The sequence below is a fragment of the Bombus vancouverensis genome, chromosome 11, assembly GCF_051014615.1.
Source record: "Bombus vancouverensis nearcticus chromosome 11, iyBomVanc1_principal, whole genome shotgun sequence".
In the NCBI taxonomy this organism is placed as follows: Eukaryota; Metazoa; Arthropoda; class Insecta; order Hymenoptera; family Apidae; genus Bombus; species Bombus vancouverensis.
Window position 1 is genome coordinate 11,426,905 of NC_134921.1, and position 25,561 is coordinate 11,452,465.

Here is a 25,561-nt window from a genome sequence, read left to right on the forward strand (position 1 = left end):
GATCGGTCGGTCGGTCGGTCAATCGATCGGTTGGTCGGTCTACGTTAGATATCTATCGACGAACGCATAGCTTCCTATTAGCGAAGCATTTCCTACGAACGAGATTCTAGCTTGGTTCGCTTCTGCTCCCCGCTTCGTCCTTCTCACCACCACGTTTGTGTCTCTTCACCGTTCCGCGCTGCACCGTGCCGCGCCACGCCGCGCTACACCGCGCTACGCCGCACCCGTGGGCGATATCGTATAAATGTGTCGTTAATTACTTACCCCGCGGCCGCGACACCACCCTTCTCTTCCACTGGTATTTCTCCTCCCTCTAACCGTCTCCGCCAACCTCCACTACGTCCGCTACCACCGCCTCCTCCACCGTCACCCTTCTGTTCCATAGACCCGTCACCTCTACCGACCTGCCTTCCGAGTGTACCACGCTATCCTCCTCTTCCTCCCAAAGCCCCCCGCGCTTGCCTCTTTCTCTTTTCCCACCTTCGATTTGCCCCTCTTACTTTCTCGCTTTGTTCCCTACTGCCACTACCATCGCTGCCACCTCCTCCTTCTCCTTCTCTTCTGTCCCTTTCACCAACCAGTTCTCTCTTTCTCCACCGATTTGACCGTTCCTATCTTCTTTCCGCTATCGGGCTGTTTCTCTGCTCTCTCCGCAGAGCCTCATCCTCGCCCTCGTTCTCGTTCTCGTTCTCGTCCTCGTCCTTGCCCTCATCCTCCGCCACGTTATGGCACCGCGTGTTAAGGAAACTAATGTTTATTTGAAAAACTAATTGAACGGGACTCTCGCGTCTACAGCCGGCAATTAAACGAGATTACTGCAGTAGCGCTCGAGCCCCCGTGGGGATTAGATAGCACAGTAAGATATGGAACGCGTAATGTTTAACTACGGCTGCCGGCAGCCCTCTGAAGCGCCGCCAATAATTAATTGTTAGCTCGATACTGCTACCACCGCGAAAACCAGCCGATATCAAAAAACCGGAATACTGCTGCTGCCGTCGCCGCCGCCGCCGCCGCCGCCGCCGCCGCCGCCGCCGCCGCCGCGGATCGTTTCACCCTTCCTCTCGTCTCCTTTCTCCTTCTCCCATTGCCACCCATCTCGGCCGTTTCTCTCTCATTCTTCTATTTTCTTCCCCTATCCGTTCGCTTCACTTTTCCTCGCCCTGATCCTCTCGTCGTTAGCAAGCTTCGTTTCTTCATCGGTTTACTTTGATCACGATTCGTGTAATCTCCCGAGATGAAACTCTATGCGCCGCGCGGCGAGGTCCGCTCGTTTCGCCATTTCAAAAGTTCCGTATACGCACAGAGGCGGTCAAGCGAGACAAGAACAACGCGGTACGTTTCGTCGAACTCGTTAACGCTGTTTTCATACGTGTTCCTTCTCGAATTGAATTTACGCTTCGTCCAAAGAATTGCAAAGACGAGAAATCGTTTCCTCGTTTTTGTTGCTTCGTATTACCTTTCTTATCATCTCTACGCATAGGCGAGTACGCGTTGCGTCGAGTAATTACGGCACTCGATAGCCTCCAAGCCTAGATTCCCTATTTGTCAAGCCTTTACCGCAACAAAGCGAAACGAACCAGCCTTTGGAGGATCCGCCGTCAGCTTTTCGGTTCGCAATACGTTGCATACGGGCGACACACGCTCGTCGATAGTCGGCAATCAGCTACTATTCCAAAAGTCGAAGCGAACCACCAAATCGGGGATCTGCATAGTCGGAGAAAAATATTGTTAGTAAATTGCGGATGTTTATGCGTTTCTATGAAATTTATATACGTAACAATGTAAATATGTAAATATATAGAAAATAACAAAAGTAAAGTAGTCGCGACAGTCGCGTCTCATTACAATGCTAATTAAATGTCAAAATGTCGAAAAACATTGTAAATTAGTCGATGTGTTTGTCGTATACATATATGTCCTTGCGTTTTATGTAAACATTCTGCGTTCACATTAATGTACAATAATGGTACTTAACTCTGTTTATCATCGTCAGTATTAATAAAGATTATAAGATAAAGATTATAAGAAAGATATAATAAAATGAAGGTTAGACATTTTTATGGCAATGGTAGGTGTTCAAGTACTTTTGTGAAACGTCATACACGTTAACTCCTGTCTTTGTATGACATTTTGCGACATCGAACGCACCGGAAATATTCTCTCTCCGAAAGAAAGCGGAACGCTAACCTAACCCATTGTAGACCGTCCTCTGTCGATACTAGCTCGGGGATTAATGCAACGTAGTAACGCGATAGTGTCCGCTCACCGAGCCGCAACCACCGCTCGCAGCATTCGGTCCGCCACCTTGACTATCGCAGTCGACCCCATCAGCCCTTTTCTGACCAACGAAACACCGATCCTGGCAAGTTTCTAACTTATAATTATCATCTCTGGCTATACGCTCGAGCTCGTCTATGACAACGTCCGATGCTGTGGCAACACGATCCGCTCCGTATTACAATTCCCTTACTATCGTTGCAACGCAAAAAGGATATCATCGTCGACATCGACGCGCCTAATATCATACACGCGCTCATACACGTACACTGCCATTCGTAAGTATTGGGACACCTGCCGCTCTCATACGAAACGTGACAATTAATTCGAAATGCTATCTGATTAACGGTAAATAAACGATCAAGATTCTGTATTTATGCAAAGCGAAAGATTGCTAAAATTACTTGAAAGAATTACAGTAAGATAGTAAATTAGAATAATTATGCATTGACCTCGACAATTTTCTAACTTGAATCCCGAAAAGCTCGAATTAGACAGAAGATCGTTGCGATCGTAAAGGGGTTCTTCTATTCTATTCTCCCTGCGCGCAGTGATAACTGTACGATATTTTATCGACGTTTCCTACCGTGCTCGGCAGTCTTTTGAACGTCGCGGCCTATGAACAACTCGCATGTTCGCTACTATGATGCGGATCAACGCAATTGCTCGCATATTATAATTTATAACTGTGCCTCTGTGCAAGGACTATTTGGATGTGAACAATCGGCACGCCGACAATACGAGACCTTAAATCATAATTTGGTTAATGTGGAATGTAATGTCGATGTTGGCGGAAGCGTCTCTACATCCCGATAGGTTGGGGCAGACAATGCGCTGGCGAGAACGAGAGGACAGGCTCGCTCGTTCGTTCGTTTGTTCGTTCGTTGCACGATAGTTGGCCGACGCCTGGTCGGTCGGCTAGCTGGCACGTTCGCGCGCGACCACGTGCGCGCTTCTGTACTCTATGCGAGGGATTATAAATCGCTGACCAATGAGTGCATTCCATTTGTTATCACGATCGTTGGTACGCCAGTTAGACGCTGTTCGTTGCTTTATGCTTGAAATATCGCGCTGCGTTGACGACGTTAACCTCGTCTTTTGTCGATCGACGAGAACCGAGTCAAACGAAACTATTACGCCTCGGAACGACCGCTGCGGTCTCCCGGTAGTTCTCGTTGATGTTGGATACGCTTGAATCCAGTGGTGTACCGGTTATCCTACAGTGGCGAACGTCCGTTTGTAATAAAACACCTTATCGCGTTTCAAAGATAAAGTTCAAATATATATTCTTGGATTGTAGTTAGATCAATTTCGATTATTGAAAATACAAGCAGGAACGAAAAGCCTGGTTAAAAAATAAGAGATTCGCAAGTAAAGAAATTATTATATCCAAGTAAGCGAGGATCCAATTAACGAATTGATTGGCCAACCGTGGTTAGCAGACTAAAATAGATCTATTCATTTGCGATTCATTCGTCTTTATTAACATTTAATTTCATGATTATAGACATTTATATTTAATTTTTGACTCGGTAAAAGAGAACAGATTAGAAGAAACACGCGATGATGGATGATGGAGCGCGTTAAGTGATATAAGTACGTATATGGTCAGACGCAAGAGATACGTGTCCGGACGAAGTAATAGCTGCGGAGTAGATTCGTGTTATTTTTGTCAGACATAATGGACACGTACTGCTCGATTCGCACAATATATCCGCCATCATTTAAAAGAACATTTAACCCGACTGTCTCTTGGTTCGCGAAACGATAACGACGGAATGTTATCAATTACCAAGTCCTGATATCACTACTTACCATAGGTGCAGTAAGTGCTAGTCCCGATAGTCAATCGTTTACACGTTGGACATCCACGAGCGTAACGTTTAACCCTAGTGACCGAGCCAGTTACAGTTTCTATATTTCTTCCAATAATATTTTTATTTCCTAGTGAAAATACTACGACACCGCTCTTGATTTCCATTCTTTGGACATTTTCGCATCAAACTTCACAGAAAAATCTCCACATTTTGCTTACCGTGCGAGGGTTAACCTATCCCTTCCGCTCTGCCTCTCTCTTCCTTTGTACATTTCTGAATACGAAACGAAGAAGAAATTAGAACGTAGAAAAACTGAGTAGACCGTGGCAAGAGAGGGAGATGTGGCAAAAGCGAACAGAAAAGGGAGAGTGAATCAGAGGGTGATGGTTAGAAGAGGGGTATGGTGTGGGGCAGAGACGGCTGGTGGGGGAGGGGAATAGAAACAGGCAGCCGGTCGTTAGATGGGTAGCGCGAAAGGTGGTCGGTGGAAAAGGAGGTGGAGGAGGAGGTAGCGGAGGAGGAGGTGGAGAAGAGGAGGTGTTGGTGGAGGAGGAAGGGCGGCGGTAGAAGGGTAGCCATAAAAGTTTATGCTCTCCATATGTTGTAATATAGTCGGTAGCAAGCGGCAGGGTGCGGGGGGATCGGTAAAATATGCGGGCAATAAGTATGGATTGTTATTAACACGGGGCGCGCGGTGTCCGCCGCGTTTCTGAATCCATTACCTCCGCATGGCGGCTGAAATACCGGCCGATATATCCGACCTGGTGTGTACATCGCCGCACCAATGGCGAGGGAAAGAGTAGAGGCAGGAGCGCTAGATAGCGAATGCGAGAATGAGAATGAGAATGGGAGAGGGAAAGAGAGGAGAGGATTCGGAGAGCGTATGAATGGATTAGCAGGTACGGCAGGCGCGGTGCGGCTAAAATTACGATCGGATTTCACGTGCCGTACACCCAGACCAGACGTATACGTATGTACGTTCAAGCCTGCGTTTACACCGTACAAGCGTATTCACTTTCCGACACGGAGAAAACCCAGTCGTCCCGCTTTCCTTCGCGAGCTTCCCCTGTCCCGAGCCTACCGTTTAACGGCATCGCGAAATCATACGAATGATCGTTGTCCTAAGGAGATTCGACTTATTTTTCGGAAGTCAACATCTTTTCACCGTCGACTAGTTAAACCTGGCTGGTCAAGAACAGGATAATCTGCTGTTACGGTACGAAGATCGGCGAATTCGCTCACGTCTCTCACTTTTATTAAGAAGATGAAAGACATCAAAAGCGAACCTCGTTTCTTTTTCTTTCTTCTATTAACGCAGTTTTAACCTTCATGAATTGTAATAAGAGTCGCGATAGCCCGAGCCGCGAGTCAGCTATACAGAGCTTTCTTTCCGCATTTACACCTCTTCATTCTTATTTTCACTGGGCGTACACCTTCTTGCATCGACTCTTAAACTTGGCCGATTAAGAACACGGTAATCCCCTGTTCACGATCGTGACTCACACCTTTCCAGACTCTTAAAATGGAAAGACAAATAATCGTGGTAGAACGAGCACGGCAGACGACTGATGGGTCTGGCATGGCTCTAACTAGACGCAATCAAGCGAGGAGCCGGAGTTTGTGGCTGGTTACGAGAAAGAGAGAGAGAGAGAGAGAGGAATGAAGACTAACAGCGTGTCGCTCGGAGGCTAACCAGAAGTAATGCTACCTTGGATCAATCTCCCCCATCCAGAATCCAAAGCCGCGACTGAAGACGAGGTCGAGACCGAAATTCGCCGGACCGACATCGACATCGACGCCAATCCTTGACAACGCAGCATCGCTCATTTTCTTCCCGCAACTTCTTACCTCGTCGACTATTTCGCCCCTGCCGCATTTTTTACCTTTCGCTTCGTTTTCATTATCGAAACGATCCAAGTTAAGCGGATCAATATCGTATATCAACTGTCTATGCGAAGATGACTGGGCAAAGAAAGTTGCTCCGATTTGTTACTTGTTACTATTTCTTACTGAACGTGACGAAGCAGAAAATGAAAAAAATAGTTGGTACTTGAAAGGAAAGATTCGACAGGGGCTAGCCAGGTATTCGTAGGTAGTCGACGTGTACGATACGTTGGAGGCAAAGCATCGTTTGGAGGAAAGTGGTGCAAAGGTGGGCGAGAATCGCGCGCGACGCAACCGAATCGCTGCGGTATTTATCGCTATCCGAAATACATTCATTTTCATTTCGAACATTACGTGCGAGTAGCGTAGAAGGGTGAGGAGGCGAGGATGGCGATCGAAGGGGAACGAAAAGTGGTAGGGGAGTATGGTACCACGAGAGGGGGGGAGAAGCGAAGGGAAGCATCAGCAGCACCGCCAGCAGCCAGGGTATTACCAAGAGCCAATGATATAGTGACTATTACCGTCACTACATACTCGTGCGCGGAGTGATGGCGGGTGACTGCGTGCTTCGATAGCGCTAAGCCTCGGGGCAGTAAAATACATTGGTCCGGTAGCTGTGATCCGGCCGTATCAATGCTGCTCGCCCGTTATGCACGCGAACCACCACCCTCGCTGCCTTCCACGCGAGGCCACTGCACTTATGGCAGCGTGCACAAACTATCCACCGTCCCATCGCGGTTCATCGCGGCTCATCGCGGTCTATCTTGACCCATCGTGGCCCATCGCAGAAATATTCCATCTATATACCGACACTTCGATTATGACCATTCGTCGTCGTTCATTGTTGTTCGCCATAGTTCACCGTACTGCTCTACTTCGTCCAAATATCTTATTCGTCTCCTTTCAAGATAGAGTTGACTACCCTCAACCGGCCTTTACGCCACTGAACAATCTGCGGTCTTGTTGAATGACAGCAGTGCATTCATATACCAAGGTGTAATTGACAGTTTTTGTTATTCAGACGTAATAGATTTCCTGTTAAAGATATTAGCGCAACCTGATAAACCTTACTATATATACGCTACAAACTACGATTTGCATTTCGACTTAAGAACGTCGAATGATTTTTCGTATTTGCTCCGGTAGTCTGTACTGGCTGAAATAACTGCACAGTTTCATCATAGACGGGATGTAGATCCAAATACGGTAAATTCAAAGAGGTATATCTCACGGATTCAGCTAAACGTGTAATTAGCTTTAGACGACTGAGAGCTTCTCGTTTACAAAGGCTATCAATTGTCTTTTGTAACTGGCTTCTAATAACAAATATGTGCACATGTGGCAGAAATCCGGAAGCCAATTTTCAGCAACTCTCGTTGGTCACTCGTACGGCCGCTACAAACGTTTGATTTTGGCAGTGATTATTGTCGAAGTATGGTCTGAAAGGTTCGGACCATGAGTCGGTTGCCTTTCCGTTAAGGTGGCAACCGGTTGCCGTGTACGAAACTTGGGTAATTTCCGGATAAGCGAGCCGCCTCTTGGGAATGTCATGGTGGGAAGAAGGGCGTCTTTCACGCCCGCGGACTTGATAACTCGTTAAATATGCATATTCCAAGAAGAGGGCCAGATCTGGCTAGCTAAACCGGGGGAGAACCACGAGAAGGGGATTTTCATCGGACAGTCTTCCTCAATTATCTCACGGTTGACGATCTAATCGCGCATACCGCACCATCGTGGCTAAAACGAAAGCTTTGGAAAACCTTTGAAACATCTACCTTTGGCTTAATACCATCGCCTTAATGCTCCTCCGCCTCGTGTTTCATCCATTTTCCAGTTTTCCCTTTCCACTTCCCGCTTCCCATTCTTTCTTTTTCACGAGACCGAGAAACGCGACGAACGTTAGATACGCGACTTAGAATTCCTAATTAATTTCCCTGATACGTTCTACCTGATATCTTTCGTCGATATTCTTAAACGAGACCACATCCGTGTTAGACAGCGAATTCGCTACCGGCGTTCTTCGAATAATCTTCGAATTCGCGAGACGCATCGATCGCCATTATTCGAGGAGGCCCGTCGCTTTTGGATGCAATTCCGGCTGGAATCCTGCACGATTCTGCTCATTGTTTCCGGCTAACGATGTCGAAGGGAACCGCCGGTTATCGTCGAATGTTCCACGTTAGCAAACTATTCGTTAGAGTCCGCACGTGGTGAAGCCGATTCGTTCGTCATCGAACGCCGACTCGGGACGATTTTCTTCGTTCGCCCACTTCCTCCCGCTTTCAGAAACCTTCGCGTCGTTCTTTCAAACTAAAGTATTCCACTTCTTACAGAAGATAACGAGCATCGAAAAGAAAGATCCGAGCCTGCTTGAAATTTTCATCGCGCGCAATTGTCGTGCGTGATCGTCAGGCATGATAAAGAGTGGCGATCCACGCGTAATCCCCATGGATCCGTTATTCGCTGGCAATAAACAGTTTTCCGTTAATAGGACCGAGGTGGACCGAGTAGACCGAGTGGACCGAGTGAACCGGGTGAACCGGGTGGACAGGGTAGATTGGGTGGACTGGGTGGTGAAACGGGTGGTGGATCGTACGGTGGAACGGGTGGCGAGTGCTGCGAGACTCGTACATTCGTAGAACCGCCGGTAAAATAGTAACAGCAGATGGTACAACAGGGAGGAGGTGAGCCGAAGCGAGGGTGGCATGCATAGAGGAGAAACAACGAGAGAAGGGAGGAAGCTGGAAGGGTTGCTGGTTGGCTACAGCTTCGCTACGAAGGCGAAGCAAGTTGTATCTCACAGATCTGTCGCGTGATTAAGCTTATTAAACGCTTAACTCATCTTACTCTGCTCCTTCTCTTCCGTTTCACTCTTCCACCCAACATGCTCTCTTTCTCTCTCTCTCTCTCTCTCTCTCTCTCTCTTTCCCCCTCGCCGTAGACCGTCTTTCTCGCGATTCACAGCTTTTCCCCTCTGCGCGAAATAGATATACGTAGGTGTGCGTTAATGTGACCAAACTGCAGATACGAATGGTTTCTATACGCGCGTCTCTTCTATCGTTGCTCCTCTTGTCACACGTGCGGCTGTGTTTCGTTCCATTCTTCGTTCGTTCAACGTTCTATCTCAGTTTACTTTTGCTCGTGCAGCTTCAACACCATGATTCCACCCATTATCGTTCTTCTACCAATGTTTCTTCAAGCGTGTGTATGTTTCGAGCAGCTATTATACGGAAATACGTAGATCAGAATGGAGGAATCGAAGAAACCGTAGGATTGCAAGACGACGATCGAGGAATGAATCGATTTGTTCTGGACCGACAAACGACAAACGACAAACGACGAACGACGAATGATAAACGACAAACGACAAACGACGAACGACGAAACAGTGATGGCTCGCGAACGAATCGCAGCGCGCCCGATTGTCTCACCGCGGTAACGGTGACTACAGATTAAACTGTGGATTTTGCGAACCGCAATGCTTGTTGCGAAATTAATCCACGCAGTTCGTTATTACGACAGTTACATCGGTGGTACGTGTAATCTGACCGTGCTTTTGTTGCTGAGCACATCGAAACCACCGAACAATTCTTCTTTGTTAATGGCGTCTGTTTACGATATAAAACTGTTTGTCCGCGATAATGGCCGTCGCAATGCGCACCAATAATTATTTCGAATTACGAAATCGCGAAATGGGCTTTTACACGGAGTTACGAACTGCAATCATTCTCGCGCGTATAAACGTCGATCGAACCGCATTGCGATTGTTTCGAGAGAGAGCGAATGCGATTCGTCGCGCGCTAACCACCGTCGAAAAAACAAAATCATCCTGCCGATTTATGCACGTCCGATTCTTTCAAACCTTTCCTCTATCACGCGATCATCACGTCCAACTATACTTTCGATATATGCATACATTTGCGTCGTGCAAATCTTCCATCTACCATCCTGACCACGACGCCTAACGAATTTCGAAAGTCTTTGTTAATACATTCTCGTAATCGCCTTACGACAAAGAATCTCCTTATCGTTCGTGTAACTTAACCTCGATTCGACCTGCGCAAACTTTGATTCTTACCGAGTAATATGAAAATTTTCCGCGGTATACAGCCACCGATTAGTCGTGCCGCTACTCGATAAAATAATTTATCGAATATATTTCAATTTCACGCGTATTATGCCGCCCCGAAAGAGTAATTCAATGGAAAATATAAATATTCATTTGCGGGGATTTAAAGCGAACGGATGTTCTCTCTCGCACACTTACCCATACTTCTCTTATTCACTCACTTCCATCGAATCCATCCCCCTCCTTTTCTGCCCCTCCCCCTCCCTTCTACCTCGCATTCACCCCGCCTACTCAACGAACCGATGATTTATACCGGCAAAATAATAATTTAATTTCACCGCAGTTGGGCACGATACAAAATTGCACGACAAAAATAATAAATAAATTTTGTGCCGACCGGTCATGTCGATTTCAGTTCGCTACGTTGGCCACCCCCTTATCCACCCTACCCCTGCACACAACGGTAGCGGAATATTTTTATACGTGCTTCCTTTTTACTGGCATAAACGCTCACGTGTTACAACAATGATACGCCAATTCTCCAGCCTTGTACCGATTACATAGATACGCGAATACACGAATACGCGAGTCGCAGAGATATATCGCGAATATCTCCCCGATTTTCGCCCTTGCGCAACCATCGAAACACTGCCGCTTTAGCGTCCATAACACGGGACCATATCTTTGTCCCCTATAGTTCGAAAATCCTACTTGCCATTCCGAGATCGAAGAAAACTCAAATTTCGTCGTTTTCCTCGCGACATCTTTGTCTTTCTTCGTTCAATTAGGAATATTATTTAATCGTCGCCTCGACCGATGCGATGTAACTTTGTGTTGAAGGTAAAAAGACACCTGGCATCTTCGAATATCTCAACGTATCTTGAAAGATGAAGAAACGCTACATAGGAAATGTTTACTAAGGCAAACCTGAACGCTTAGCTTCTCTCTCTCTCTCTCTGGACAGGTGGTTTCTGAGAATTTAAATGAGCGGACGAGAATGAACGATCGTGAATAAGACAGCAATGGCCAGCGCAATTAACGAGGACATTAGAATTCCGAGAAATCGGAGCAACAAAATATGCGTAACAACGCGCAACACGTCGTAGCGGATATTGCGAGCGACGGTAGCCCAAATTCCAGTCGGACGTATTTCCTCGAGAGGAACGATTTCAAACCGTTGAAACTCGGAGAATGGTAAAATAGTTCTTCTCCTGTTTTTTCGCTTTTGATCTTGGTACCATTATTCCGCGCTAACTTTCAGAGCATCGTTGGTATCCCTGGGCCGTCTTCTCGGTAGAAACTGTCGTCCCAAACCCAAAGCCATGGTGTATCCGAGACACTTGACGCCATTAGCGGCTCCAAACTGTTCCACGGGCAGTTAAAGTGATTTGCGACTATCCGTAGCCAGAAACCACCTCTCTTTTCGCTTTATCAGCTTACCAAGCCTTCGCTCCTCGTCCCCCTTCTAGCTCGCTGCCCTTTCTCTTTTTCAAGAGACAAAACCGCTTTCTCCCCGTACTTACTTCCCTCTTCTGCGTCTCAGATTATAGAAAGCATCGGCTCGAATTGGTTTCGTTCGCGCCGCCTTCGATCGGCCATCTTCCGAAGGTCGAACGTAACGCCAGCAACGAAAACACAAACAAGAGGAAACGAAGACGACGCACCGCGTAGAAAAAGGTCAACTCGAGTTCGAACATCCGCGTATGAGCCACCGATTCTCGTATACAGGATAGAGCTATCCTGCGTTTTATCTTGCGTTTTATCCCGCGTTTTACCGTGCTCGTACAACCTTCTGTTTTCGTATTCGTTGAAAACCATAATGTTCCTACCACTGATATTTCAGCTAAATAACTACGTGTGACAGCCGTGGTTAAGCGCCGAAATGAACGGGTGCTATTAACGATTAAAAACAAAAAGGGAGCAGCGACAGGACGAAAGGGAAAAAAGAGAAACAAGCGAGCGGTAGAAAAAGGCGAAATATGAGAGCAGTTAATAACACTTTGCGGGAAATAATACTGCGAGAAAGGCCGCTTACCGTGACAAATAACGACTCTCTCGTTCTTTCCCCTCCTAGTCCTTGTTCTCCTCTCTTCGATGTCTCTACCTATCTCTTTCTCTCTATTCACAGTCTACTTCGAAGCGTTTACAATGTCCCGTGCCACGCTTCTACGAGACTCGAGTCAGTCTCTGGTCTCTTCTTCGCAACCTGTCCATCGATTCCAAGAGGCAAGACGAGTAAGACGAGGTAAGACGAGGTAAGACGAGTAGTTAGACGCAGGGACGTTTCACCTTCGCGCGTTTCTAGCCAACCCGAGATCTCTGACACGCTCAATTTCCATCGATCCTCACTTGGAACGTTTCTTCCGGCCGTTCTCTCGCGCTTCCACGCGTCCGAGCTCATTAGATCGACCGGTAGCGTCGACGCGATAACAACGTCAGCCTGCATTCAGCGCGCCACGGACGTCACCGTCGTCGCTTGAAACATTCACAGTTGACAGATGTCACGCGCTGACCCGCGTCACACCTGTCACCTGTCAACCACCGATCCGGACGAATTACGCGATACAACGAGCACGTGTTACGTCTCGAATAATGCGCGGAAAATTTCAGTGAACCATCATTATATCGGCTGGATACGTGGAAGCCGCGAGTATCGTTGACAGAAAAATGATAGACAAGTTGCGGAGACGGTACTCGATAGCGTCCAGGTCGGACTCGTTAAGGGCAACCGTGATCGTTCGCACGCGAAATGTCGAGCTATTTGCGAAGCTAACAGCTACGATCCAGATCGATAACGCGCTATCATGATCGTGAAACCACTTCTAACGTGGGCGCTGTTAATTGCACGCGGAGATGCGCTAGTACGCGATTTAGCTTATTTGTAGCAACAACATAGTGTTGGTAAAATATTAGGGTATGATAAAATATAGCGTATTGAATATGCATGTAAATCTTTCGTAAGATAAATATATATTGCAGCGTAAGATACCGTGGCTAAAATTCATTGAGATCACTGGCTAAATTATTAATCGTTAGTTATTGTTGCTATCTATTGCTATCTGTTTCGTTGTATTTTCACTTCAATTTTTAGATACTCTTCTTTCCTTGTCTTTTTTGCCAGCGTGAATACAGCGTGTTCGTTCGCTAATCTATAATATATTATAGGCAAGAAAAAGATAAATTATTTTTCAATACAGCTTGAAACGTGCCATACTTCGCTCCTTATCGTGTTAACCAGAAAATATAAGGATTGAAAAGTTCTGGGTGGCTTTCCATTAACGATAAAACTATCGTCGGTATCCATCGTCGGTATACCGCGATACACAGCCCGAATTTGCAAGAAGACATGGTTGATTCGCGCTGGAAACGACGAACGAATAAACACGCGATCCGCACGCTTTCATCGCTCAAACGGTTCCTTTCGGTTATTATCCGATTAAAATAGTTCGTTTAAATATAACGCGGTACACACACAGAGCAGAAGGGGTGCGAAGCTCGAAGAGAAGGTAAGCCTAGCGCTAAGCGAGGCTCTCGATCGTGCCGCTTGGACAAAAGGGACAAGGTGATGCTGTTTCGCTAGTGGAAAAATATTTCTCACGGTGTTTGCGAGCACGCCCACTTCGGACTTCCTCTATTCTTCCCCTTTCTTCGTTTTGCCCTCTTCAACCGGCCTTTTCTCCAGTGCTCGCGCTTTTCCCGACTTTATTTCACCAGCGAAAAATTATCGTCGTATTCGTCGTACGCTCTGCTCCCGAGATTGTGCTCGTGTGCGTACGTACGTGTGCAAACGACGCAAGAACAATGGCACTGAATTGGCGTCTAACCGGTGAGCAATAGGTCCATCCCTTTCGTCCGAATAAAGGCGCTCCCGTTAATTAATGGAGCCTATAAATCAGCACTCGGAATAATACCCAAGGAGACAACAGGAATAGTTTATAAAGCGGCTGGGGAGTGCCGATGCCTTTGCCTTTGCCTGTGCGGACGTCTCAACGATCTTGACTTTTAACGGTGCAACGCGCTGAATCTTTCAGCTACTCTCACCGTGTGTCGTAAAGACAAACGCGACTGTGTTCGCGTAACACGTCAAAACGCACTTGTACCGGTCGTTCATCCATGAATGATGGAGAAAGAAAGAACATTCCTGAGTAACGCTTTGCTAAGATCTTACATTTCGACGATACGTTGACCGATATGACAATTTCGTTCTTCGACTAATTCGAATCATTTACGAAGTTAAGAGTCCGAGGTCGAATCGCCCATTCAAACGCTTCAGTAGTCGACAATAACTATGCTATTAGAAACGCGTTGAATCACGCTTGCCAATTTTTCGTGGAGGATAAATTTTACTGACGATAAAAATAATAAAAATTTTGTGTAATAGCAACTCGATGACCAAGAACTGTAGCAACAAACGCGATTAGACACCTGTTCTATGTTCGGTCGCTTCACGTATCCAACACGTTCGCCCGTCACGGAGCGATTACCCCCCTGGAAAGGAATATAGCATAGGAAAGAAACGAGGTTGCTCGTTTTTCCATTCGTTTTCTCTTCTAATTCGTTCCCTCGGGCAAGCTTCGGGAGGACGACGTCGCGGTACGCGAATTTATCTTAAACGTAAAACGAACCAAACACGCTCGCTTGATATACGGTCGCGTAATGTCTATATTTTTATTATTTACGGGCTGCGAGATAAGTGAACAGACCTCCCTCTTTTACCGCTTCCCTCACCCCGTCCGTGCGCGCTTCTGCTTCCCTGACGATTCGAAGCAGCCCGAGCTCTCTGTATGGAGTACCGTGATAGAGTCTATGCCGCAAGAAACGCGGACATTCGTTCCACGAGCACGACGTACAATGCTAACTTCTCAGCTTGAAACCACCCTTTCTCTTTCCGCTCTCTTCTACCCGACCCACCACCCACCCCCGATGTATCACGACCTCTCCGTTCCCATTCTCGACGCCCTTCCCCCATTCTCCTACCCTCTGCGTACCTTTTCCGTACTGTCTCCGTTACCAACACCGCCGGCTGCCATTGTATCGAGAAATATCACGCGCCTATAAATCATCCCGAACACCGCATATTATACCAGCGAACTATTCGCGAAAGGTAGGGGTGGTGACCTGTGCACGGTTCTGGGATACTGGCTACCAGTGGCGAGTGGCCGACTACCCTGTGCCGAGCGGCGAGGGGTGTCTGGTGTCCGGTATCGGGTGTCGGCTGTCGGCCGATGGCTAGTGGCTAGTAGAATGGTTGCGCGGTTCGATCGAAACTGACGCGACATCGATTATTTTATTTCTCTTCGCAAAGCCGCCGTCATCGGCCGAATCGTTGATTCGCCGAATCGTCCAATGGACGTCCATCGCTGTTTGGTTATTTTAAACATCGTGCTCCGACGGGTTCGCTGTCAGCGAAAAATCGACGACGCTTAACTTTCCGGCTGGCGATGAGGGCGATCGACTGTTGACCGACTTGAACGCGTGGTTCAAAATTCTTCCTCGTCGTACGTCAAATTAAGGCGAACGTCTCAAGGACGTGGAAGATGTTTTCGTTGTTCGAAAATAAACGAAGGATAAACGAGAGAGGAAACGAGGATCGAAAGATACGAATTGATTCGAAGAAAAAAATGTTGGTATACAATTGGGGGAAAAGTTTCGTTGGGAGCGATAACGAGGCTAGGAAAATACAAAAGTGGGACATAACGGTTTGGCGGCAGCCGTAACACGTTCGCGGTTGGTAGCAATAGTGGCGGTGGCGTACGCTTTGGAAAAAGGGAACAGCGATGGCACGAGAGAAAGAGAGTAAAAGGATAGAAGGGGAGAGTGGAGGAGAGGGTAAGGGGAAGCACGAGCAACGAGCAGCGGACAACGGGCAATGAGCAGCGGGCAGTGGGCGCAGTGGGCAGTGGGCAGTGGACAGAGCGGGCCGCGGGCACCGGGCAGCTGGCAGGAGGCAGGGAAGAGGAGGTGGTGACGGTAGCGACGGCAGTAGCGGTAGAGGTAGCGGTAGAGGTAGCGGTAGAGGTAGCGGTGGCGGTATGAAACAGCGGTGGTGGTAGCGGCGGCGGCAGCGGCGGCGGCGGCGGCGGCGGCGGCGGCGGTGGTGGTAGAGACGGAGGATGAGGAAGCGGCGAAAGAGCGGGGGAAGAGGTAAACGGCTGTCGACCCATCGCTCATACCACGTTTCTCGTACACACGCTGATCTAGTTGTATTTATGCCAGCAGTGAATCACGTCGAAGGTTTGATTTGTCGATGGCTTTTATGGACGGGAATTAACGCGTGCAGCGCTTCGCATTTTGTTACGGCAAATGCCGTTCCCTCCATCCCCATTCCCACCCTCCATCCCACCAGCCGCCCGTTTATACCCTTCTCTTTTGGTTGGTTCAACATTTCCAAATAACCGGTACTCGTTCGATGATTTGTACTTCCACTTTACCAATTTTTTAATGCGAAAACAACAGTCGCCCGTCATCCCCGTCCTCCACCGATTCGACTCTAAATATGATAAAAGGTCGTGCCGTGGCATCCGCCTAAAACGAATACTTCGACACGATCGAACGGAGATCGATAAAAATTACACGCATCTTGTCGTCTCTCGTGCGAATACCTTCTTCCTTCGATTACACCCTTCCCTCCGTGTCCCCCCCCCCCTTACGTCTTTTTCACCCTTACGTTTTCGCCGTTACTTTCCGCTTCCCGCCGCCCATTAAATCAGCACGCGGTTCGTTCGCGCTTTTAACGACGCGTTCTTTTAAACGCGTTTTAATTCCCTCCGCCTGAAGAAAGCGTTACTCTGACACGCGCGATTTAAGTCGTTAATCGCCCCGCGTTGATAATTCAAGCAAGCGGGTTAAGGAAGGTACACGCGCGCGCTAGCATCATCGACAACGTGAACCGTAATTGTATGGGAAAGATGGCACTTTGCTCGGCATTTTGTCGCCTTGGACCCCTAATGGCCGGTGGTTGATAACAAGGTTTACAGACTAGACAGCGCTGCCCACTGAGAGACGTTGACAGCGGCTTTCAACCTTCCCGCGGCTCGAGCTGCCTCGATCCGATCCGTGGTCAGTTCAAATGCGTTACGAGTTACTCTTGACTTTTCCCAGCGCGTATCATACGTGTTCCGGTTACCCGTCTGGTACACGGTTCGCATACGTTCCTTTTGCTTCTGGCGAGAGGAGGCAAAGTATAACTTGCGCGTTATACCACCGCTGACCGAATAGACACGGTCGTGCACGCGCGAGCAAACTTGCATGGTATAGAGCACGTGCGCGCTGCACCCCGTGCACCGTAAGCGCGGTCAGGCGCGTTACGCGACGCAAGAAGAAGGCTTTTCTGCTAATCCTCGGTGCGGCACTAAACGAGCTGGTGGATTTGTTGGAAAGAGCTTATACTTACTGAGACAGAGAGAATGCCCCTCCGCTAGAACAGAAACAGGAAATAGAAGGTAGGGAAAAGGTGCAGCAACGTGGCTTCTGCTCGTGAAACTACAAAGCTCCTATCCACACGCGGGCTAACAACAATGGGATGATCCGGCCGGATTACGCGATCCGACACGAAGAAGAGGCCGACTGCTTCGTTTTGTTACCGACATTCAAGCGAGACTATGCTTGCGATACACTTTAACGATTCTACCATTTTCACCAGACATTCCGATGCTCGTTTCTTTTTTCGCCAATCACGCATTCATTTTTCGCATCTTGATTATACTCGAGAGACAAAGATTCTTTGTCTCTGTGTATCATGTATATTCTTTCCTTTTTTTTCTTTTTTTTAAAGAATTACAATAGCGATGGCTTTCGCGTTCGCAGTCTTGGACCATATGTGAACGTGTCACGTCTGAGAATTTTTCTCAGGGAACGAGAAAAAACGTTTGCGAGTGAAATACCAATCCTTGACACGGATATATAGTAGATATTATCCTGCTTCTGATCAATTGTTATTAATTCTTGTTTTCAAGAATTGATGGAGTCGGCGATGAACGCCAAATCGAGCAAAAATCCGAACGTTGAAACGAATAATATAGTACACACAAACCTCGAGTACTTAATGGCACGTTCTTCCTACGGAAATCACGCGGTATATACGTTGAGCGATTTAGTGATCGACGATATGCTAGCAATAGGTACAGGATAGGGTAGGTAAGCAGTCAACCAACCAGTCAGCCAACCAGCCAGCCAGGTAGGTAGGTAGATGCACGGACGAAGAAGAAGATAGGTAACAAGCGCGCGTGAGAAACATGGAGGGAGGAGAGAGAGAGAGAGAGAGAGAGTGGAAGAGGAAGAGAGAGGCTCGGGTGGTGACGTTGACTAATGATGGTGGTGAGAGAACACACTCTACTCTAACCCGACCTGTTGCACCCCCAATAAACCCCGTCAAACGACGCACCGCTAAATAGAATCGCACCGTGTCTCTCGATCTTACAGACTGCTTCATGCCACCAACTGGAAACACGATTTCTCATTACGATTAAATTATCCCATAACGCCGATACTTTAACCCGTAGAATCAACAACTGAAATCTAACGTGTCCGCGTTAGAAATATGTTTCCTTCTCTTCTCCTATCGTCTAACGCATTTTTTATTATCTATCGAGATCTTGACGAAACTTATTCGAAAGTTATGAGCAAGAAAGAATACTCTAGAAGCCTGTGAAGGTTATTTGAGGGAATTCGCTGTCGATAAAGACGAGAGATTTTTCGAGGAAAAAGCTCATAAAGTTATAGACGACAAAAAGATCTAATTCCAAATATAAACGTTTTTCGACCAAAGTATCCGAATATTCATGATTATCGATAAGATAAGTAAAAACCGAATACGCGATACGATCGCACAATTACAAGATTATACGAAAAATTGTGCAAAGACGTCGATCACAGGCTGAACGGTGTCCGAAACGAATAGAACAGATCGAGATTATGCCACTGGCATAAGAGTGGCAATGGCAGCGACGGTAACGTTGTTGATCGAAACGTCGTTGAAGACGATATTGGAAAGTCGCATCCGATGAAAGACCGAATCGACGATCTTCCGTTCTCGCAAGACTGGCCTGACCGCGCCACGTCGAGCACTCTTCAACGCGGATTCAATCCCGGTGAGCCACGAAATAATCATCTCCCGGCGATTCATCCCTTCGCCAGCAGAAGCCTCTTATTGCTGGAATCGTCCGCAGTCTGGTCAGGAATAAACGTCTGTCGTTCTCCCTTTCTTGGTTTTCCCTCGTGCCAATATCTTCTGACCTCCATGCTCTTTCTTCCTATCGCTTCTCACATCCGCCATCGTTTAAACAATACCGGTATTCTTATTAACAATTACTCGGATATTATGCGTTCATTGAGCATTACGACCTAACAGGATACTTGACAGATACACATGCTATTCAAAGCATCTTGGTAGAATTAATGCCAATGCGTCTATTAGAGACATTCTAATACGTTCACACCACAACTGTACGCTTCTCGTTTCGAATATACCGACGACATCACCAGATTGTCATAATTTGCAAACCAATTCGCTGGCAGCGTAAACTTCTTTGGCGACTTTACGTCTTCTTTCGAGCTAAACGTACAGAAAGTTCTCCGAAGCGGAATAGATACTCAGACAATTATTACATCAGCATCAATTTTGTACTTTGCGACATTTCCCTCGTGCATAAAAGAGGGATGAACTCGTCTATAATCGAACAAATAAAATAAGTATGAATTTTTTGATATTTTTTAAAATCGAAAAAGTAAGGTTAGATGGAAAGAAAGAATGCAGCGTGGTACGGGAGGGAGGGAATGCAAGTTAAATTCAGCAGGTCTGGCTATAGACCAGGCCAGGACTCTGGCCAGGGTCAGATCAGCATATTCGCTTGGTCAATGATACGATACGCGTAGCCTACACGGGACGCATTTTGAATTACCCGATTGCTCTTGCTACTTCTCGCTATTTACCGTACAACAGGTAAATATACTTTGCTCGCCACGCACTCTTACACGCCTTCGTTGCTTTATAGCCGTATTGTTCTGAAAATCAAGAAATATGTCACCGACAGCGAGGGTAAAATGCTCGGGAACCAAGCGTCGTCGTAGCAGTGTCACGGCCAGGAAAACGTTACTCTCCTCGCTCTTTTCGTCTCTCCTCCCTCGTTTCTCAAGCCTAGTTGCACCGTCTTTCGTCTACTCCCGATTCTCCCTCTCTCTCTGTTTTCTTCCCATGTCACTCGTTCCTTTTGTATTTTCGTATGCTCCACCTCACACAACCCACCCCTTGAATCCTTTTAGATACATTTTGAATTGGCGCAACGAACTGACTCCAGGTTAACGGTCGAACAATGAATTATCCCGTCGACTTGTCCTCCAGGCACGTTATCCTCCAACGGAGATTCCCTTTTTATCACGGCCAAGAATAAAAATGTTTCGACAGCATGATTCAAGTGCAACGAGTTTAACATGTTGACTAACCCGACACGAGTTAACCGGTACTCGATAAATCATCTCCAAAAATGAAAAAGAATAAAAATATTTAAACCATTTTGCTTTATATCTTTTGTGTACCATTTTTTGCTTGTCCAAGATTTAATGATTTGCTGGTTTTGACGCTTACGGATTTTGCTCTTTCGCGAAGAAGATTTGGCAATTACAGTTAGCATATTGCTTTTCATTATGTTGCGAGAAGACTCGCACAAGGTGTCTATATCTATGGTCTTCATTTTGAAAAACAATTCCTCCTCTACCGATCGACGCGCGACTTTGAATTTTTGATCGGAGAAGGTAGCCAGTCCGTGTTGAAAGGAGCCGAGAATCGAAAGTTGATTTCACAGATGCCGGCACGATCTTTGTTGAACATCCAAACCATCGGACGTTCAACTTATTGGTAATCCGTGCAAGGGGGCACACATTCGATTTTATTTCACGGTTTCCTTTATGCGAGAGACGTAGAATTTCTATTAGCTTTGTACCCCGGTTAGATTGAATAGCCGCAGGCTGCCAGGGCATACGTTCATGACTGTTTCATTTACAAATGTATTTCCCTCTCAGACGGAACTTTCAATTTAGTCGGATGCTTCCTACGATTGCATGAAGCGCGTAGCCGAGGCTGTTCCATATACACGATACGCCTGCTTAGAACTTTCCTTTCGGGAAACAAATCGAAACGACGGACGAGCTGTTTTTTACGCTCGACCCTGCAAGATCGCCGTTTGGATCCCCGCCGAACAAATGCCGTATCATTTCCCAGTGTTTTCTGAGTACCCGATAAGAGGAACAGTGAAATTTATCAAAACAAAACGTAGATTCGTAGTAAATTATCAAGCAGTGCGACTAAATTACGATGAACGACATAAAACAAATCTGACAAACGTCTATCAAATTATCAGAGAAGAAGAAACGTCAAGATTACGCTCCTCTGCGGAACTCAGCGTTACCCAACTTTTTCCGTGTCGAGTAACCTGTTTTATAACAGGCAAACAAATTGAAATTCAAAAAAACTCGAATATTTTTTAGTAAGGTAGCAGAGAACACGTTAGAGATTGGTAAGCCAAAGTATAATTCTAATTAAACTAGCGTTGGAGATCATCGATTAAAAACAACCGCTTCAGCATTTTTAAAAAAAGTCCCTTCAATGGAAATGCACGATGTTCGAGTGGAGACGAAAGACGAAATAAGCGAAGCCAACGACGTTCGATAGTTCGTACGTTATCGTGGCGAAAAGCAACGTTAATCGGATATCGGCAGATAACGTTGCGTCGCTGGAAAAGGCTATCGCCTTTCCTTCTCTCGTCCTCCTCTGTCGCAGTCGCACACCGTCGTGGCACACTCGCACAGAAGCACCTACTGTATCTCCCGCTCGTATTCCCCGTGTCACCCCTTGTTCGGCGTGTGTAAACGTAGAAACGCACACAGAGATTGGCCAGCGTGCGTAAACACACGTACACATGTACGCGTATCAAGTCAATAATTAACACCAGTTACAACTTGTGGGAATAGTAACGGCGTTTATGCTCCCGGGGACGTCGTATTTCAGGAAAATGTGCTCGTACCGTCGCGCCGCGCTGGTCTGTAGGAGTACCGCGCGAGGATTTGTCGTCGGCGGGAAGCGAGTTCGAAGCGTCGGAGGTCGAGCGAGAGCAAGATGCGAGATGGGAGAGATGCGAGATGCGAGATGCGCGAGACGAGGCGAAGGGAGGCGAAGGTGAAGAGCAGAACGCGATAGAGGAGAAGGGTTTGGAAACACAGGGGATGTTACGGGTGGTGGAAGGTTGCGCGAAACGCTTCTGCCACCGTTAACTCGGTGGTAGCAGATGAACAGATACGGGTTATGGGAGGTAGAAATATAGATTTAGGCTAGAGGCGACCACCAACTCCCTTCTCGTACGTCCTCTCGGCTACACGAGAAAGCTAATACAGATTGCCAGCCACTGAATGAAGCAACCCAACCAGCTCGGTCTTTACGTGTACGTGTACGTGTACGAGCGCGTGCTTACGTTCGCGATAGAGAGAGGATCCGCGGTTTCATCCGCCTAAGTCCTTGGGTTTACAGCGATTATGGATTCGCGTGCGATCTTACACCGACACTGTCGGCATCGTTCGTACCATCGTACGAGGGGCAGGCTAGCTAGCTGCTCGTTCCTACGTTTGGCTTGAGTTTCGGGTTTGCCGCCGTCGTTTCCAACCTAGAGAAGCCAAAACGGCAAAGCACGCGGGGCAGAGGAAGGTGGTAAGGCGGGTGCTAGAGCTGATTTACTACCGGCTTATGGGGTGTGAGACAACGCCACGACGTTAGATCGTCTATGAACGAGTTAATGGAGCGAGTAGGTTGCGCCACGCCAAAGACCAAAGACCAACTATTCTAACGAACGACCTTCTTTTTTTTCCCTTTCTTCTCTTCTTTCTTGTTTGTCCGCGGTTTGTCCTTCCTTTCGGCATAGCTTTTTTCTTCCGTATTTCACGAATTTCGAAGATAAGATTCGTCAGAAAGATCCGTTGCATCTTCTCGTCTCGGTAGGAGAAGAGGACGAAGCGATCGAAGGTAAATCAGAGTCATGCTCGTTAGTAGAAGGAAGATATAGGGGATAGTTAAAATAAATCTTAGAAGCGAGTAATTATACGTGTATTAGCTAGTTTCCCCGTTGCGGGAGTGATGGACGACGCAGCGGCAGATGTACTAAAACGGCTCTTCATTCCTCGATTTCCTTTATTGCTACTCGACGGACACGTTGCGAGCAGCGTCTGCTGTTTCCACGTCCACTCGTTGTTCTCGCGTGAATGTCGCTCGTATTCACATTTTCCCGAAGAAAACGAGTCGATCTTTCGATTCTGCAAGTTGCGTATCAACGAAATTCCACGTAATCGTCAACTCGACCGCATCGACGTTTACCAAAAATCGATTAACTCGTATCGATCGAGATACACTTTCGATTCAAAGTTATCGATTATATCTTCCACCAAAACCAGTTCGACGGATTATGTTCGTCGCTGGCTTTATGAGCTCGTCGACAATTACTAGTGTTTTGCCCCGGAGTCCAATTAGTTGCTGATCAAAGTAACATTTATCCACAGCTCTTTACTTCCGTTCTCATTAAGCTCATCAGTGCATCGGATAGGCACGTGTTCATGGCGCGATATTAATTTACCTTTGAAAGCAATCGAACAGTCGCGATTCACAAATTCGAACGCGAACTCGCCAAAATTTCCAATAAAATAACCAACTTTAGCCACCCCCTACAGTTGCTGTCGCTGCCGCTGCCTCTGCCGGCAGTACCATTCTCCTACCCCTCTATTTCTACCCACCAACCTACTCCCTGTACGCACATACGCGCCACGGTATCGTTCTCTTTCTCTCTTCCACTTCTGCCGCTCGCCGTCCTTCTCTTTCTTTCTTTCTTTCCCTCCCTTTCGTCGTTTCCCTTCGTCCCTGTTGCTCTCTCCGAGTATCGGTGCGGAGACAAGCCACCGCGTCCGCTCGCATCATCCTATACGCTCCTCTGTAGCAGGAATCGGTGAACTCATTATTACGATAAACTCGTATACATATTTATCGCGATGCATTATTACTCTTTCGCCGATGGTCCAGCGTGGTCATCGATTGTGAATTTCATTTTGCGACTTAATGTACCGAATAGTAATGCCGCGTCGAGGTACTTTTCATTAACGCGCGCACTGTTTACGGCATTAAGCCCAATTAAAAGCGTACCGGATACAAACGTTAAAGCCAAACCGTTATCTCGTTGCGCCTACTACGAGAGCATTTCTAGCGTGGAAAACGACGCGTGCCAAACGATCGCCTCGCCGTAAGCCGTATCTAAAGTTAAGGAGAAACGCCGGCGGACCGTGTTCGTTAAAAGAGAGAACCCATCGTCTTCCACCGTTCGTTTCTCCTTTTCTGCGAATCTGTCGCGCGAAATAATGGTCTAGCTTCGGTTTCATTTGGTTAGCGCCAGCTGTACCGGCCGTGTTCCAGCTAATATCGATAAATTCACAGGTGTGCTGCACAAGTGCGCGTCTACAGCGTACAATGCGCATCAATTCCGAAGAGCTTAACGCACGAACGAAAACATACGCGACACGCTCCGCGATTTCCGAAAAATGTCTATCTGGAAATTTCCTTCGCGGCGTACGTTTCGCCAAATTCCTGATCCCGCGCCGCAACCTAACAATGGGATAAACAACGGATACACGCCAGAAGATGCCACCGGTCACCGTATTACCGGAAGACGCACGTATCGTTTATAGCGTTTAGGTGGACGGTTGCTTCGATCTGGCGACGCGCACGCAACGCGAGCCGGCGTTCGAGGAACACGTGCGTGGAACGACCGCGCGTAGAACAAGCGGCTCGCGAACAACCGCTAAGCGCTAATGTTGGCCGGACAAACGGCCGCCACGATGCGGAGGGTTTAGAAACCGTCGGTTAGATAGGGTGAACGAATAGCGGAGTGGCGAGCAGGCGAACAGACGAGGAGTCGCAAGGACGGACAGAAAGAGAGACGAGTTTGAAAGGAGAGAGAATAGGGAACACCGCGGGGAAATAGAGAACGAGAGACCCGTTGTCGGGTGGGAAGGGAAGGGATAGAGAGAACGAAGCTCAGGAGTGAGGGGGGACGTTATTGTTATCTTAGATTTATAGTCATAACGGATGGTACTACCTCGCTAGCCAGCAACCCCGAGCGGTCTTATAATCACCCTCCACCTCTACTTCCATCTCCTCCTGCCCCTGTTCCTCGTCCGCTTTCTCCATCCTCTGCACCCTCGACTATCCACCAGACCGCCCCCCTCCCTCCCCCGCTGCTCCTTCCCGAGAGTCGAGCTTGCCCTCGCGTAGCTCCACCAGCCGCAGTTTAAGTGATTTGCGACGCGGTAGAGCCGCCATGCAGATCCTTTTGCCTGTAGCTGCCCTCTCGCACCCCGCCATCGCCTAAACCACCACCACCACTGCCACTAACACCACCACCACCACCGCCGTCAGCTTCGCCTACTCTACACCGATGCCGCGGGCAAAACGAGCGACGCCCGCGAGGGATTAAGTCACCGGCTCTGAGAG

General features: G+C 47.5%; 1 long non-coding RNA gene across 1 annotated transcript in view; it reads right to left on the reverse strand.

The window, feature by feature from the left end:
- The window catches only part of LOC117154698 (uncharacterized), a 98,169-nt gene that overhangs the window by 52,907 nt on the left and 19,701 nt on the right, over positions 1–25,561 (reverse strand). The window contains exon 3 of the long non-coding RNA XR_013059495.1: positions 265–1,704. This is a non-coding gene — a long non-coding RNA (uncharacterized LOC117154698). The remainder of the gene's footprint in view (positions 1–264; positions 1,705–25,561) is intronic.